Here is an 18,604-nt window from a genome sequence, read left to right as displayed (position 1 = left end):
AACATTTTTTATAATTCTGAACCACTTTCTTTTTATATTATCAATAGAAAATCTCAACCAATTCCAATGCTTTTGTCTTCATGCCAAAGTATAGTCAATAATTCATATATGACTCAAAGCCTGGAACCATTGCAAATAAGACAATTAAATATTATTAAATTTCAGTAATCATTTGCCTTATCAGTATATATATATATATATATATATGTATATATATATATATATACATATATATATATATATATATATATATACACACACACACCTTTGGTGTATAAAAAAAGACTGCCTAAAAGAAATGGACATTTTCATTTATTGCAGAGTTCAGAAAAAAAGTAGAGTGGCATTTAATCCTCTCAGTGATTAACCTTCTAGCAGGAGATTTCAAAAAAAGTCCTTTAGTGAAGGAAGGAAAGTGTCAAGCAAGCAAAGATGGCATGAACTTCTTCATGGCTCATTGTTTGACCAGTCTCTGATGCTTTCCCCCAAAACAAAGAAAATTATTACAATCAATATTCAACGAAAAATTAATTGTGACTATCAAGAGATTATACTCCAATGGAACTAATAATTTTTTAAAATATCTTTGTCTGTTTTCCATCTAGATCCATCTTTAAGGAAGGTGGTTGTCATTTTTGTACTTGTGGTCTATTAGACTAAAATTAGCAGCCCCACCCAGAATGAGTAATAGGGGAGCTGGCATTGCTAGGAGTTTGACTGAAAACCATTATTGAAATTTATCTTTTACTTCCTTCTTATAATCAGGAGTACAAGTATTTTACTGAAGAATTTTAATGAGTCTGCTCTTAAGTAATAATTAAAACTGCTGCTATACTAGAGGTTTATGTCTTTATAAATGTCATTTTGAATCCAACTAATCTAAGTTTTCTCTTTCAGCAGCACCAACACCTTATCTAATGTTATGAAATTATGAAGTAGTTTTTTTCTCATTTATACATTTATAAATCATAGGTTGAAGTCAAAGCATAAAGTACATATATAATTAATTCCCAAATCAACAATTACTGACACATTCTAACAGCAGAGACACTACTTAATTTCTAAAAGTGAACATGCTGAAGTTATAGCAACACTTTCCTCCTAGATACTTCCAGATCACTCATCCGTAAGTTTGTATTTGTTGTATCATATTTGTTAAAATATTTGTTTTTCTTTTTCTCAAAGGAAGATAAAATTTTATTAACTGAAAAAAATAAAAAGATTTTATTCATCAAAATACATGATTTACTCCTTGAAAAAAATCCCCCAGCAAAATATAATTGTTCTGTTTTGAGAATTTCCAATGACTAGATAATGACACTTTTTAAAAAGCACAAACATCTCTCCTTAAAAAAAACTAAAGGTTTATTTTTTGTTTTAGTTTATTTTCTTTTTAGTCCCCCCCCAAAAGCAAAATGGGGCTTGTTTTTTTTATGAGAAGTTTAAAAATAGGGCTAAATTAAAATTTTCCACACTTATCTACCATTTAAAATTTGCTACACTCTTCTTATCTATTAGCTTCAGGTAAATAATTTTTTTTTGGTGTCACCTTCAGCTGGCAGTTTGACATTTAGAAAATTCATTTAAGACATACTTCTCCAAGGCAATCCACTCATCTCTTCAGAAAAAAACAATATGGCTTAGTAGATAGAGAACTGATTTTTGAATCTAGAAGGACCTAGGTTCAAGAACTCTCTTACACATTTTGGGCAAATGACATGGTCTGGCCAACTTTCTAAGATCATAAATTTCAAAAAAGGTTCCATAGTGCCCTGACAAAATGCATTCCTTCATCTGGAAATCCTTATATTAATGAAATCACATTTCATCAATGTTCTAACATTTTAACATTCAGTAGCCAATTATGTATAGTATTCTCTCTTATGATAATGAAAATTAAGAATACATGAAGCAAATGAAAATGAAATCAACTTTTCCATTTCCTGATGTAGCCCTAAAGTAGATTTTTATGCATGTTAGTACCTTCATCTGCAAAAAAAAAAAAAAAGGAAAGAAATAATAATCCCTGGCTCTTGTCTACCTCAAAAGAAGTTATGTGGATTAATTAGGTTTAAATAAAGAAACTTACGTATCTAGAAGTCCTCAGAGACAGACACCACAAATATATGGTGTCATCATCATTGTTATGCTACCTCCTATGTAAGTTAAAACGTAACCCTTTAGGGCTATAGTTATGCTTACCTGTGAAAATGAATAGTCAGTAAGGTGACCCCTCCCATTTGCCTGAGATGTTTTAAGACAAATTTTCAGTTCTAAGAGAAATTCACTTAGTCCTTCAAAATATTCTCTGAACAGATCATAAGCTCCTTGAGGTGAAGGTCTACTTTTCATCTTTGTATATGCTTAGTAGCTCCTATAAGAATTTGAACATATTAAGAATGTTGAATTGATCTGAATGCACACATAATATTAAAAAAAAGAAAAATGGTAAGTGCTCAGAAATTCACAGAAAATAAAAATCCAAGAAAAAAGAAAACAATAAGCACCAGATATCTATATATAAATGTACAAAGCAACCAACAAGGTGAAATATGGAAATATAAAAATTTAACATGAAGAGGCAAATTTGAACATAAGGATATCACTATGGTTTGGTGAATGGGGACCATTCCTAGAATATGACTCACAAGGAGCAGAGGTTAGTCAAAAGGAAGAGATAACAAAAAAGGAATGAGTAAAAAAATGAAGAAGTTTGGAGAAGATTGGTTTTTTTTTAAGAAAAATTCAGATGAGGCCAGAAGAATGAAATTTCAAAGATACAATGAAAAATAATTTTGATTAGAAAGAAAAGAGAAAGAAGAATTATGTAAAGAGTACACACACAGAGACATTTTTTGGAATTTCTTTGTCCAAAGCTTCTCAATTTTCTACAGTCCTGGATTTTGTCACAATTTTATCTTCCTAGTGAATAATGCTTCTCTCTGTCCCTATCTCTTTCTGTCTCTCTCTCAGTCTCTCTCTCTTACTGACTTCTTTTTCTCTTTATATTTGTAAATTATATGTGCATATATCTACATATGCATGTGTGTAATATTGTAAAAATTATATTAAAATTTTATACAAATATACATATAATATAGAAAATAAGTTTAAATAAATTTATATAAAATAACATTGTATAAATAAATTACATATTAATATATACAATGTATAATACATAGACATAAATAGGTATATTTGTATATTGTATATATATATACATATATGTATATATAAATGTAACATATGATGTATATTGCACACAGAAAAAAATATATACCATGCCTAAGGAGAATAATGTGAGGACTCCACAAAGGGAAAGACTTATAATAGCTGCTATCCCTTTTGGCACACTGAACTAGAGCCCAGTTCCCCTGGAGTTTAAATAAACATATGCCCCTAGTATGGGGAATTTTATGCTAACTATTCTGATTATCCACCTTGGCAAATACTCATTTCTAAAAGCTGATTAAATCTGACCAATTGAAATCAGTTGATAATCAGGGAAGAGAAGAATTTTAATGAGGAATTATGGCAGTGGGGGCAGAGGAGTTGGTAGAGAAAGCAGCTGGTGCAGGATGATTAAGAACTCCAGAGGGGTGAAGGAAGCCCAGTGTGAAATGAAGACACAGTGGCCTAGGCACTCTCCTTAAGTGAAGGTTCTCAGAGGAGCCCTCCAATCTGAAGGTGCCACCTAAGGAGTAGAGAGATATATAAAATAAAGTTTATATTAGCCCAGTGTCTTTGATTGATTGGTTGATTGATTCAATAGCACTTTTTAGGTCTTGTTCACTGTTACCTCATATTTCCAACTAAATGATTCATAAAAGGTGTTCCACATGGTTAAGGTGGGATGACCTAAATGACTAACTGACTCAATGGAATCATATGTTTACATCTTCATTTTCCTATTTCAAGAAAAATCATTTTTGGACTGGAAATATCAGAAGAAGAAAAAGTCTAATGGGAAGTGGAAGTTGAGGATGGAAGGAAGGAAGGAAGGAAGGAAGGAAGGAAGGAAGGAAGGAAGGAAGGAAGGAAGGAAGGAAGGAAGGAAGGAAGGAAGGAAGGAAGGAAGGAAGGAAGGGAGGGAGGGAGGGAGGAAGGGAGGGAGAGAGGGAAAGGAGGGGGAAAGAGGAAGGAGGGGAAAAAGAGAGGAGGGTAGGGAAGAAGGAAGGGAGGAGGGAAGAGAGGAGAGAAGGAGAGAAGGAAGGGGAAGAGGGAAGAAGGAATGAAGAAAGGAAGGAAAGAAAGAGGGCAGGAATAAAGGAAACCGGAACATATTAAATGCCTAAAATATGTCAGATGCTTATAAAATGTCAGATTTATAAAGGTATAAATATTATCTCAATTGCTCCTTATAACTTTGAGGTAAGTGCCATTATTATTCCCATTTAACAATTTAGGAAACTGAGATTGAGATTTTAAGTGACCAAACAACTGCTAAGTATCAGAGGCTGGATTTTTAATAAAAGAGCCCCTGACTTTCCCTATATGTTCAAGTTATCAAGTCCAGATAAACTTCATCTTACAGACGTGCCTAAGGAGTCCCTTCCCATTCATGATATTTTAAAATAACCCAACAAGTATAGATAGACTAGTACAGGATATAAAGCAGGAAAAGAGGACATGTCTTGTTTTTGTTTTTATTTCTTAAAGGAAGCAAGTAAAATCTGCAAGTTAAAGATCAGCAGATTTGACCTTTAGAATCCTAGAATACACTAATAAGGGAATGATGATGGTGGTGATTGATGATGATGATAAGGAGGAGGACAATGAGAATTTTTACCTGATATTTATATAGCAGTTTAATGTTTGCACATGCTTTACAGATATTATTTAATTATTTCATAACATCCCTGTGAGATAGGTGCTATATACATTATATAAGCTCCCCATTAACTAGATAGGGAAATAGACTTGGACAGGGAGGTAACTTGTCCAACATCTCACTGTTAAGTGTCTGAAGGAGATTTCAAACCTAAGTTGTCTAGCTTGAAGCCCTGTCCTAAATTCCCAATGCACTATCCCTTAATTATTTCTCAAAGTATAATAAATAACTACAAGCAATACCATGATTGTCAGTCAATAAACTGTCACGCATCCCATCACATTTAACCTCTGGATGTTAAATTTCTGATCCACTCCTTGGAACCGATATATCAGTGGTTTTCCTTCCCTTTAGATGCCATTTTATCACAAGTCATTTCTCTACAGGGAAACAACCCATACTCCTCTCTGCATTTGGGATTATGAGCCATATTTGGAATTTGATTTTAGTCAAATATGCTTCAAGGCAAGGCAGTTTTTCATTTTGGTGATACTAAACTCAACTGGAAAACTACTGTGCTCACAACAAACAAAACCAAGCATTAAAGACTAATAATGGATGTTTTCTTAATTAGCTAGAAAAATTATGGTACTAACTCTACTGGAATTAGAGCCACCATCCAAACTCATCAATGTGTTATCATGTTGTTTCATGACTGTCCTTAAAAGAAGCCATCTGGTCTATTATTCTAATAAGTAAAAGCTGTATGGCACTTCGGAGTTGTTTTATTGAAGTTAGTATATGAGCTGAGACTGTGAAGGAGTGAATGTGAGCTCCTGGGTCTAGGCAATGACATGAACGCTTAATGAATTAACCCAGAGGGGTGAACAATGGAAATGGGAGCATCACACAGCCCCTAAACCTGGAGTCAGAAAGACTTGTGTTAAAATCCTATCCCAGTCACCAGCTATGATATCCTTATTTAACCTCTGTAAAACTCAGTTTCCTCATCTGTAAAATGGGGTTAATAATAACACCTACTTCCCAGGGTTGTTACCAAATGGAGTAATATTTATAAAGTGTTTACTATTGTTCCCAATTGTCAACCTCAATTTACTCTTCTGTAAAATATGGTTAATAACAGGATCAAAAAATATAATATTTGTAAAGTATTAGCACAGTGCCTGGCACATAGTTGGCACTTAATAAGTAGTCGTCTTCTTTCTAAAGAAAATCTCCTAGAATATATAGGAATTGTGAATCCCCAACAGACTCCTGAGAATGATTTTTAATGAATAATTGCTGACATTGAAAGTTCAATAAATGGGGCTGTCAGGGCAACTGGTCCTGAGCTCTCTTGTCTAACATCTTCAAAGATGATATGTAGATAGATAATATTAATAATCTACATTTACATAGTACTGTAAAGATACAAATGAATTGATGTGCATACAATCATTTTTCTTTGATCCTCAGCAAATTCCTGAGGTCAACAGAACAGGTATTATTTTCATTATACAGATAATCTCATTGTACAGTATCTCAGAGTGACTAAGCAAACTTCTCAAGGTTTTACAGAAGTAGAAAAAAATATAAAAATAATTCAGGATTATTGACTTGTTTTTGCAAGGCAAACGGGGTTAAGTAGCTTGCCCAAGGCCACACAGCTAGGCAATTATTAAGTGTCTGAGACTGGATTTGAACCCAGCTACTCCTGACTCCAGGGCTGGTGCTTTATCCACTGCGCCACCTAGCTGCCCCTGGATTATTGACTCTTAATCTAATATTCATTCTTTTGCATTATGCTTTCTCACGCAAGAGCTAGCATGACTTCATATGCTAACATGGCTAAGATGGAAATGTTTTGCATGACTTCATATGTATAATCAACAACAAATTGCTTGCCTTCTCAAGAAGGGAGGAAAGGTGGCAGGGAGGGAGAGAATTTGGAATTAAAATTTTTTTAAACAATTGTTAAATATTTTTACATGTAATTGAGAAATATTTAATGAAATCAATTAAGATAATTTTTTAAAAAATGAATGCAGATGCTAGTTCAGTTCAGGTATTTGAGAAACAAAATCTTGCATCAAGACAAAATGTCTATAGAGTTTACTGAGTGATATAGGCAATGGAGTCTGTAGAAAGAGTGTTAGCTGCCCTCAGATTCAGCATGATCTCGGATCAGGTCTCACCTTCAACACACTGGATGTGATCTGAGGAAAGTAATTTAAACTGTTAGTGATCTAAAGAACTCTCTAAGAAGATAAGGTGCTAATCTGCTTTGCTAGAAGGAGTTTTATATAATATGGAACTAGATAAAATATATGGAGAGACTCACTTCTACAGGTGGCACAAAAAGATATGCAGGTAAAGAAAGATAATAGCTATGTAGATATAACCAAATCACATACTATTCTTAAGATCTTAAGGGTAGTGTAGCTTTATATTGAAGCAGGTGGTGCCTCTGCCAGTCACATCATGGCATGTAATACTTGGTGATTCCTTGAATTATTGATGGAAGTACACAAAGGGAACTAGAGCCTTTTACAAATGCATACCTCTTAAGTAGGTCAGTTAAGGCTAAACAAGAGAATATGGAGGATTTTTTTGAAGTCAGATGCTACACTCATGGATGGATATTCTTTATCTAGCTTCTCTTTTCTCTGTTTCTATCTATAAATCCCCCTGCCTAAGGACACTGGGCCTCACTTCACTAACTAGGATCTATCCTGCTGAATCAAAGAAGTTACCAGTGATACCTTGAAAGATAGAATTACCAGGTTAATTGCTGTCTTGGGGAGGAGTGGAGGGGAAAAATCTTACAAAAATGAATGTTGAAAACTATCTTTACCTAGAATTGGGGAGGGGGAGTAAAATATTATTACCAGAAAATAAAAAAGAAAACTAGGATTAGATTCACCTTGGAAAATGGTCCAGAACCTATGTTAGTTCCTGATACTGCTTCCTACAGATTCAGGATCCAGATTAATACTGTATCACTATTTATCTTGAACCTTTCCCAACACCATAGTGATGACTATTGTTTTGACAAATAAAATCATTCAAATTACTTCCAAGTCCTGTCATTTCTAGATTTTTTTAAGGTTCAATTCAAAAAACACCTGCTCCATGAGATCTTTCCTGATTCTCCCAAAACTGCTCCCAAATCATCTTCTGGCTGCTGTTCAGTCAAGTCTGACTCTTTGGGTGACACCATTTGGGATTTTCTTGGCAAAGATACTGCAGTGGTTTGCCATTTCCTTTTTTAGTTCATATAGAAAAAAAGAAACTGAGGCTAATGGGTAAAGTGATTTGCCTGAGGTCTCACAGCTTATATCTGAGATCAAATTTGAATTCAAGACTTTTTGACCCCAGGATAGTGCTCTGTCCACTGTACCATTTAGCTTGTACCTTACAAAAGGAATTTCTTAGTAACTACTAATACTGTCCTCAGTTTTGAGGTAAATGGAATTTTATGAGAGTTCCTGCAATGAATGAAGGGACTTAGTGGGGAAAAAAATACACTAATAGTAACTAAGAGAAGAATGCTGCTACACAGTAATATACTAAATAGAATCAATCCCTGAGTCCTAAAAGAAAATAGACATATTTGACTTGGTTCCAAACAATAGCACTATTAGGAATGGGTAGGACCTGCAAAGAAGCAAAGGAGACTAAGACAAATTTTCCTAAGCATAAGAAGTATTCAGAAGTGAAATCCACTTAACTGACTGTACTTCCAGAATTGCTCAGAAGACATCCAAAAGTCTGCAGGTGCTGAGAGAGGAGTCCTCCAAAAAAGGTAGAGGCTTACAGTAAATTTCTCTAAGAATTTTAAGATATCCACTATCAAAAATGCATTCCAGTGACCATGTCCACCTAGTTGTCCCACATCAGGCTTGGAACAATTTCTTCCTCTCCTCTGCCAAGTGACTTCCCTGGCTTCTTTTTTTTTTAAGTTACATCCAAAATCCCATCTTTTACAGAAAACCTTTTCCAACACCTCCTAATGCTAGAGTCTTTCTTCTGTTATTCCTTACTTATTCTGTATATAGCTTTATATGATATAGCTATATATTTTTATCTATTGTAAATGAGATAGAGATAGATACAGACACAGAGATGAGATAGAGATAGAGACAGAGAGAGAGAGAGAGATAGAGAGAGTCAGAGATAGAGATAGAGATAGAGATAGAGATAGAGATAGAGATAGAGATAGAGATAGAGATGGAGATAGAGATAGAGATAGAGAGATAGAGAAAGAGATAGTAAACATGTATGCATTTTGTCTCCCCATTAGGCTATAAGCTCTTTCAGGGCAGCAAACGACTTTTGTTTTACATAATGACTGGCATTTTAATAAATGTTTATTGATTGAGTGACTAAAAAACAACTGGCTCTATATAACAGTTGAATGGCAAAAAAAAGACATATCACTGGAATCCTCAAAACCATGACCAAACAAGAAATGTGAATACTGTTCCTTTTTTTTAACTAGCAACTTGAGAAATGTCAACAAACAAGGACTCCATTGGGCAGCTAGGTGGCATAGTGAATAGAGCACCAGATAGAGGCAGAAGGACCCGAGTTCAAACCTAGTTCAGAAAATAATTTTTTAGCTTATGACCATGGACAAGTCACTTAACCCCATTGCTTTAAATTTTTTAAAAAAGGGCATTTACAATATTAAAGGACTGGATATGAAACTGGGTGGGAATTGCTATCATGTATAACTAATTTGGGTTCTTAAATATATATAACAAATTTAACATATTAGTACCAATACTGTCCTACCTGATTTTAAGTTTCTTCTGCTCCCCTTATCTGAATATTTTCAAAATATTTTATTAATGCCTTTTTTCTTCCATTTTTATTTTTTGTTTTGTCTGGGGGAGAGGAAATATATTTCTATTCGCCAGTCTCATCTATAATTCTCCCTGAGCTAATTATTTAATTATATACCTCCCTTATAAATATAGTCAAGGAAACCAAATTCATATTTTGATTGTATCTGGAAATGTATTTCTCATTCTGCACCTCTAGTCAATTATCCCTCTGCCGAGAGGTAGGGAATGAGATTTAGAATCAGACTGATGGAGTTATGATTGGTGGGAAAGATGTTTGAGTTACAAGTTCTCAGTGATGTCTTTCTTTACAAAGGTGTACTCTTGTAAAATCATTCTCCTGGTTCTGCTCACTTCATTCTACAATAGTTCATATGACATAAATAGCCCAATTATGTCCAACACCAATTCTCAAAGGACATCTTTAGGCTATGCTCCTGTGCTCAGGTCCCTTTCTCCAACCTCTCATACCAATTCCATCCTGGGTTTCTGATATATGAGAGTTCACCATATATAGCCAGATTCAGTTCTATTATGCTGCTATCCACAGGACATCTTTATGCTTTACAGAGGAAGGAAATATTACCTCTTTAGGGGTTAGATTTTATACTGAAGACATCAGAAAGCTATGTCAAAGTCCAATGCCCTCACCCTCTGAGCTAAGAAAAATTTCAAAAACAGTTTTTGACACCTTAGGGAAAAAATTAACCAAGTCTACCTCATCCTATCACAATTCACCCCTTGGTCACAAAGTTCTATATACATTCTAGAGGACTCAAATGGCTTTAGACTTAATTAGACTTTCCCTAATTTGGGAGCTCAAGAAGCGTGGCATGAGCAGCCTGGAAAAGAAAAATTAAAATACATAAACAGTCAAAAACCTACTAAAAAACCAACCAAATAAGCAATATAAATGGCCTTCTAAAGGAGTAACAGAATATGGAAGACAAGGATGACCGGACACCCCTGTCATCAGGTGACTCCTGGCCTCAGAAAGAATGAGTCCTAGATCTTTTGTATAAAGGATCTAAAAAGAAGTCAAACTTGTTTACTTGGTAGATTTATAAAAGGAGAGTATTCAAAATGACAGCACTCAACAGCCTACATTATATCCTTGGTATATCTCAGATTCCCTCTTCACTATTTAGGGTAAAAAAGAAAGGATGTGAGAAGAAAAGATCAGAAATGTTTTAATAACAATTTGTCCATATTATTTTTCCTTTTTTTTTAAACACTGATAACATTCACCAATTAAAACCCATATCAATAGGACATTCCCTTGTAACAAGGAAATAAAACAAAAAACTAATCAACAAATAGGCTGTGTCTAAAAACAGTGGTCTCACCTAATTCCTCTAGTTAGCCATCTCTGGGACCCCTTCCAATTTTGAGAGTCTGTGATTCTGTGAAATTATATCAAAGTGTGAAGTTTGGTTTCTGCCTGTATCTATTTTAGTGGATGCAATGATAGAAGATATGCTTCCTTGGGAAATTTCTTCATCCAAGATCATGCTGCTGGGTCCCTACCCTCCTTCCTGGTCCACTTCAGTATAAACTATATAATTGGTTCCAGTAGAAAACCAACGTTCATATAAATCGTTTGTATAATTCTCCTTGATCTCTTTTCACCATTTGACATTCTCAACTACTTTCTCTTTTGACAATTTCTTCTCCACTGACTCGTATGAAACAAATTTCTACACTTCTATCCCAATTCTTCTCTGTCTCCCATTTAGGTTTCTCTTCTTCCTCTTGGCACTTAAATCCATTCATTCTCCAATGATCACTATCGACTTCCCTCTGCTCTTTTCAATCTGGATTACATTCAAACTCAAGGGTTTCAAGTATAACTTCTGTGTGAATGATTCCCAAATATCCATCTCCAATCTTGACCTTTTTTTTTGAGTTCAAGATTTACATTTTTAATGGCCTGTTGAACATTTCCATTTCCTATTCAAACTTCAAATTCAGTGTATCCCAAATTGAACAATATGGTAGAGTGGAGAGCAACGGACTTGAATATGGAAAGACATGGAGTTCTCCCTAAGACATAACCAGCTAGCTGTGTTATTCTGGGTAATTCATCTGACTCTAGAACTCAATTTGCTCATCTATAAGCTATAAAATTAGAAGGAAGAATTTAATTTTATCCCTTTCAATTCTTCATCTTTTGGGAGGTTGAATAAAGTGGGACAGGAACTAGATATGCCATTTCATTGGTATATGCCTAAGGATGCCCAAGAAAAGAAACTGCCTCTAGTATGGGCAACTGTAGCTTAGAGTCTGATAAAATTGTCTAGAGAACTAAGTATTATCTTTTTTGGGTTTTGCAAGGCAATGGATTTAGTGACTTCCCCAAGGTCATACAGCTAGGCAATTATTAAGTGTCTGAGGTCAAATTTGAACTCAGGTTCTCCTGACTCCAGGGCCAGTGCTCTATCTACTGCACCACTTAACTGCCCCTTGAGAGGCTAAGTTTCTTGACCTGAGACACACAATCAGTATTATCAGAGGTGAAATTTGAACATAGGTCTTCCTGACTCTGAAAGAGGCTCTCTATTTACTACACCATATTGCCTCATCATTTACCCCCAAAACAGCTTTTTCTTCCTTATCCAATTTCAGTTCATGATACTAGCAATTTCTTATATCTTTTATCCTTTTTTTTCCTCCCTCTAAATTTAATCATTATCAAGTCCTATCTCTTCTCCCACATCTTCAAATTACAGAAGGCAATGGATTTTTTTGCTATTTTTTTAGTCCAAATAAACTTGTTCATTATTTGTTGAATGAAATTGAAATGACACTTGGTAAAAGAAGTACAACATTTCTTTCTTGATCTCTTTTTTTTTAGTTTGTTTTGTTTTTTTTGCAAAGCAAATAAGGTGAAGTGGCTTGCTCAAGGCCACACATCTAGGTAATTGTTAAGTGTCTGAGGCTGGATTTGAATTCAGGTACTCCTGACTCCAGGGCTGGTGCTTTATCCACTGTGCCACCTAGCCACCCCTCTTGATCTCTTTAAGGCCAATTCTAATCAAAATGGTAATCTAGTTTTCCCAATCAGGCCAGTTATCCATCTTTCTTCCCCCTCTCTCTTCTCCTGGATCTTAGTTTCCCAAACTCTCTGCAGTGCCATAATGTAGGTTTCTAGTTCTTATATCCAGTGTGTATTGTAGCCGAGTAGACAAAGAATTAGCATTGGAGTTAGAGAGCCCTAAAATCAGGTCTTGCCTCTGACTTAGCTGTATAATCTGGGCAAGTTATCGTTCTTTCAGAGACTTTCAGTAAGACTCTGAAACTTACTTACATATGAGCTGCCCTTCTTCACTGGACAATCAGTCAGGTAAGAAATATGTACTAAGTGCCTCCTCTGACATACAAGAAAAGACAAAGGCAATCGGTGCTGCCAAGAAGTTTACAGACTAATAGAGGAGACATCATTCAAATATCTCTGTAGACACAAACTATATGCAGGATAAACTGAGATAATTAAAAGATAGAAAGCATGGACTACCAAGCATCTAGCACATAGTAGGCACTTAATGAATAATTGCTGATGGATTGAAAAATCTTCCTTAGTGGCTAACAAATCAAGGAACTTAAAAAATCTTTGCTGATTGGATTGACTAAAAGATCTTCCTCAGGACATAGTATTTTTAATTTTCTGATATTGTCATTTGACTGTAAGATATGTCAAACTAAAAATTAGTATTCTCATGGTCAATGGGCAACAGAAAGAACATGATAGGTTTGAAAACAAGTAGGGTACTATGAATATATTAAGAAAAATAAAACATTAATCTTTGTTGTCAAGAGTTTATATGTTTTTAGGGGAATGTATCATTTATACAAGTAATTACGATATAATGAAAATGGAGGTGAGAACAGAATTAATAGCTAGAGGTAACCCTGGAAGGCTTCACAGAGGAAGCAACTGTTTTTAAGGTTTGGAGGAAGACAAAGACTCAAGACAGATGACTACAAGGAGAGATTGCATTCTTGACCCTGGTGACTGTTTTGTGAAAATGGCAGGAGACAGAACATGGAATCTCAATTCCATGGATGACTAGTCCACTATTGCTTGGCCATAAGTATGACAAACATTTATAAAATAAAACTGGACAAATAAATAAGAGATAGAAAGAAAGGCTTAATATCAGGTTGAGACTATGGTTAATATGAGAATAATAGAAATATTGTTTATTCTATTTTCTAAAAGGTTACACTACATAATTATATACCAAAATCTGATAGAGATGGCTAAATTATTGATATTTCATACTTCATATTTCAAAATCCTGCTATATCTTAAGGGTAAGTACTAAAACAAAGATAAAATGCTAAATCATGTGAGATTTTTCCAAAGGAAATTTAATCATTTAGTTACACCCTACTGCCATCTGCTGTATGATTGCTGATGTACACCAACCAAAAAATAAAAATTTCCAACTTAAGTAGCTATGCAAATTTTGATAGCTTTTCAAAGACCTTTAAATGGAGTGAGAAAACTTACTATTTTTAAGCCAGACCACCATTATTTTATACAAAATAAGATTCTATAACCTATTTTTCTGAAGGAAAATTTTAAATTAAAAGAAAAAGAAAAATTTACACCAAAAGGTATTCTATCAAGTGAATCATGCCTGAATAATGAAACTACCTATATGACTTTTTCCTCCAAAGAAAAATGGATTTTTCTGGTCACAGCTGGAGTTTCTATAAATCAGCTTAAATAAAATATCAGCATTCACCATTCTCAAGCATTGCTTAGCTAGAAGGTATACCTTTCTAGTCTAGGTATTCCATGAAATCACTCAATCAACAAATATTTAAGAAGCACATATTATGGGCTAGGAACTATACTAAATGTTATGAATACAAATAAAATAAGAAAATAATCCCTGCCTTCAAAAAACTTACATTCAAATGGAACAGGAGCTCTTCCATTGGCAAAAAAAAAAAAAAAAAGAGAATTCAATATTTCAGGGCAAAGAAAAAGAGAAGAACAAAGAGTTAAGGTGGAAGGACTCTGGGATCTCATCCATATATTCATTCCAACTGTGTAAATCACAAATTATCCATGGCCTGCCCATCCTATAGGAATTTTGTCTATGTCTTTCCATTGGTGTTAGAGTCAAAGGAGATTCTACCAGTATAGCATGGTATTCTTCCTACATTGGTAAGTTATAATTAAGCTTGTAAAATGCCTCAAGGACAAAGTAGTTTCTATGTCATTATGCTTCTATCGACACTATAAGTAAACAAGGTGTCCCAAAAATCTTAGTTTCCACCTTCAAGGAATTATATTTTCTATAATAACTAGCATTTACATAGCACCTAAAGATTTGCAAAGCATTTTATAGCATTTTATATTATGTTAACTCAACCTTGGAACTAATATATGCATATATATATATATGTATATATATGTGTGTGTGTGTGTGTATGTGTGTGTGTGTGTGTGTGTGTGTGTGTGTGTGTGTGTGTATTAAAGACACCTTCCAACTCTTTATCTAAGAAGCGAGGTGGTTTAATGAATAGAACATTAGACATGGAAGTCAGGAAGACCTGAGTTCCAATCCAGTGTGACACTTTCTAGCAGCATGACTTTAGACAAGTAACTTGATGTCTATTTGTCTCACTTTCCTCATCTATAAAATGGGAAAATAATAGAACATATTTTCCCAGGCTTGTTGTGATGATTAAATGACATAGTTATAAAGGATTTGCAAATATTAAAGCATTATATAAATGTTAGTTATTATTGTTATTTTAGGGCTATTATGGTTAGATACTGCAATCTTAAATATTTATATTTACACAAGAATTTTTGAGGGGAAATTTCTGGGAAGATCAGAAAAGGTTCTATATAGAAGGTGGTTCTTGAGCTGAATTTTAAGGCAATTTAAAAAATTGTAAGAGAATGAGAGAAAAGTGGAAAAATATATTTGAGAGATTGGAATTGAATTTTTGAAATGTTGAAATGTTTAAGCATAATGACTAAACACTTTTCTACCTAGACTTCTTAATTAATATTTCACTTTATCACACAAATGCTTGTTTTTTTTCATTAAAAAGATTTAATCAAATTAACTCACTTAGTAGTAGATGTGAAAAGCAATAATGACTATTCTGCTACAAAGTTGCCACCATGATTAGAAAGATGATTTGGATAGATGATAGCCAGTGTCTTTAAAGCAATACTCATAGAAAGCTTTCCAAAAGCTTTTACTCAATAGCCTTCATTAGGTTCTTACTTGGACTATCAGGTTTAAAAGGGGGTAAATTATGAATAATAGAGGGATCAATAAAATATCTTATAGAGGAGATTAAGCAAGTGGCCTTGAGTTACTCTCAGATTCCAGGTTAAGATATCTGAAGCATTTCCTCATATGGATATGCTCCTTCAGGGGCCAATCCCATAATTAATTTAGAGATTTTTCGGGGCATATTAATTATGTAAGTTGGTTGAACATGAGGCCACACTGAAAGAAGAAACATTTTCCCTGCTTTACACAAAGTGGAAATTTCTGCCAGGACCAAAATGGTCTAAATATTTTTTGTCTTAGAAAAGACTAGAAGCACAATGGGGTCTGAGAACTTATGATTGAGAACCCATGTACAAATAAAAAAGCCACACAATCTCAGAATTGGACAGAAGGGTCTATGGTCCCAACAATACCTCAACGGGAATCTCTTTCACAGTATCCCTGACCACAGATTATCCAGCATACCTGGAGACTTTCCCAATTGCTTTGATTCTTTAACAGCAGAAAACAGAGATGTAAGTCATTAGAACCCATGAATTGTGAGGGAAATTATTTTTCTATTGTATTAGTGTCAATTATTAATTAGGATCAGGGGTTTTATTTCCTTATTTAAATACCAGCCCCTATAATCTCTGAAGGACATGGGTGACTGGATATTACACATAATCTTCTGAGAGTTTGCTCTGTGATCTTCAGTGGGATCCAACTCAACTAGGAGACCAGTGTAAACAGAACATCATCAAGTTGAATTCCTACCCCAAAGCAAAGAGCCAATGTCCTTGCACATTTCCATTGGAGTTTAGGGTGACCCAGCTTGTGGTGGTGCAGGTGGAGATGGCATTCCTCTGTCCAGGTGATGACTGAGTCTCATGATCAAGTCTCTGAAGACTTTTAGGGTACCTCTTCATTAATTGACAGTCAGAGTTGATTTCTCCTCTTGGGGGCATCTCCTTCGGCAAAGGCATTTAAAGCAGTCAGGTTTTCCATCGTTTTGTCTTTGGTTACCAAGAAAAACCACTAATCGTCAATTTATTGTTTATCAGCTAGCCTAATTAATAAATTGTTTATTAATTATCCAGAAACTGTCTATGCAGGTTTTCATTTCTCACAGTTGGAAGGAGTGGAGGGCAGGGGAGGAGAAAAAGAGAAGAAAAAGGTGTGAGGTGAAAAAAATTGGGCAAGGCAATTTCCTATGGTATCTCTACAGGGAAGTGCAATTGGTCCAGTTTAGGTTGATTACTCACCAGACTGAACAGGATATGGGAAGATTAGAAGAAGGGAGACATACAAAGAGAATAACAAGGTAGTTATAGCTTGGTTGTGGTTGTTATTGTTATTGCTACTATTATTTTTCCTTCATTTTCAAAGAGAATCATGACTTCCGGAAGTTGATATCATGACTTGCAAGTGTATTGGATTTAAATGAAAGAGGTCTGTACAAAGTCACCAACTGTCCTTCACAGCCATCTGGGACAAGTGGTAAGATCAAGATCAGAACAGCTGATCATGGCCCTAGATACAGCAGGAGACCTTGTTCTTAAGTTAAAGTCTTTCCCAGGATCTTGATTTATCTGAGGCAATGCTCATTCAGTGATTAAGGCTAAGTAAGAAATGAGTCAAAAAATGACTTCTTTTTACCAGTCTGGAGGGAAAGATCTTAAGGGATTTTGGCCAAAACAGAAACATTGCTATTTACACTCACTGAGTCATAAAAACCCAAGCAATACCATTATAAAAAATGTTATTTTTTCATCCTCAAAATATTTCAAATGTGGTAATAGCCAGTTCTGCTCTTCTCCACTGCCTAATATGCAAGAACCCATTAATTCTTTCGCTAACAATGTGTTCTACTTAACATGATTACAAGTTAAAACATGTAAAATCTGAGTATAATTATAAGAGAAAGGGAAAGGAAATTTTACTATAGCAGAAAATTTCCACAAATTGACAAAAAAAACACTTGGGTGGAATCAATGAAGCATAAACACAAGAAACAAGAATTTAGAAATACTTCAATTCAAGTAAGAAGTCTCGATTACTGGGATTTTTCCAGATAGCAAGAGAGGCAACATGGAGCAAAGGAAGGAGTGCTAGGGGTTTCCAGTAAAGACTATATATATGAAAGGTTCCCTCCAAGCTTCTGAGGTTAGGAAGTATTCTTTTACAGACATGGGAGATATCCTATGCAGATATAGTTGGAGGAATGCCAGTTTGGTTGTAGAGTATGTGGAAATAAGATTTATCTGCATCTCCTAGAACAGCTAGGCTTACTGAGTTTGAGCTTCCAGGACCTTTTGTCACAGAAGCTGAAAGGGGACCTCTGGGAGAGATAGAAGGCCTGGGGATGCTGCCTTTCAAACAAGAGTTGGTAATGGAAGAAATACTGAAAGAAGGGGCAAGGAGAAAGATTAGCTGTCCCTGTTATTTTGCTCCTCCTCCCTTGTGACTGCCAATCCAGGGGCTAATAACTCCAAGGCAGTAGGGTAAAAGGGAAATGATTTGATCAGAGATGCTGAGCAGTACTGGGATCTGCAGTCAGAAAAACATGAGAGGGGAGGGAGAAATACTCCAGGTGATATCCCCTGGAAGAAGAAAGGAATTCAATTCTTGCTTATCTATTGGATGGCAGCTGGGTGGTACAGTGGATAGAGCACTGGTCTTGAAGTCAGGAAGATGGGAGTTTGAATCTGAACTCAGATACCTGACTCTGACTTAGC

The 18,604-nt window shown here is 34.9% G+C and overlaps 1 protein-coding gene and 1 long non-coding RNA gene across 2 annotated transcripts in view; both read right to left on the bottom strand.

Moving 5' to 3' along the window:
* GRIP1 (glutamate receptor interacting protein 1) overlaps positions 1–18,604 on the bottom strand; it is a 739,827-nt gene that overhangs the window by 558,027 nt on the left and 163,196 nt on the right. The window lies entirely within an intron of this gene.
* The window catches only part of LOC141514982 (uncharacterized), a 71,391-nt gene continuing 56,920 nt past the window's right edge, over positions 4,134–18,604 (bottom strand). The window contains exon 7 of the long non-coding RNA XR_012476182.1: positions 4,134–16,837. This is a non-coding gene — a long non-coding RNA (uncharacterized LOC141514982). The remainder of the gene's footprint in view (positions 16,838–18,604) is intronic.

This window comes from Macrotis lagotis, chromosome 2, assembly GCF_037893015.1.
Source record: "Macrotis lagotis isolate mMagLag1 chromosome 2, bilby.v1.9.chrom.fasta, whole genome shotgun sequence".
NCBI classification, from domain to species: domain Eukaryota; kingdom Metazoa; phylum Chordata; class Mammalia; order Peramelemorphia; family Peramelidae; genus Macrotis; species Macrotis lagotis.
The sequence above is the reverse complement of the archived record's forward strand: the minus strand, read 5'-3'. Positions and strand labels throughout refer to the sequence as shown.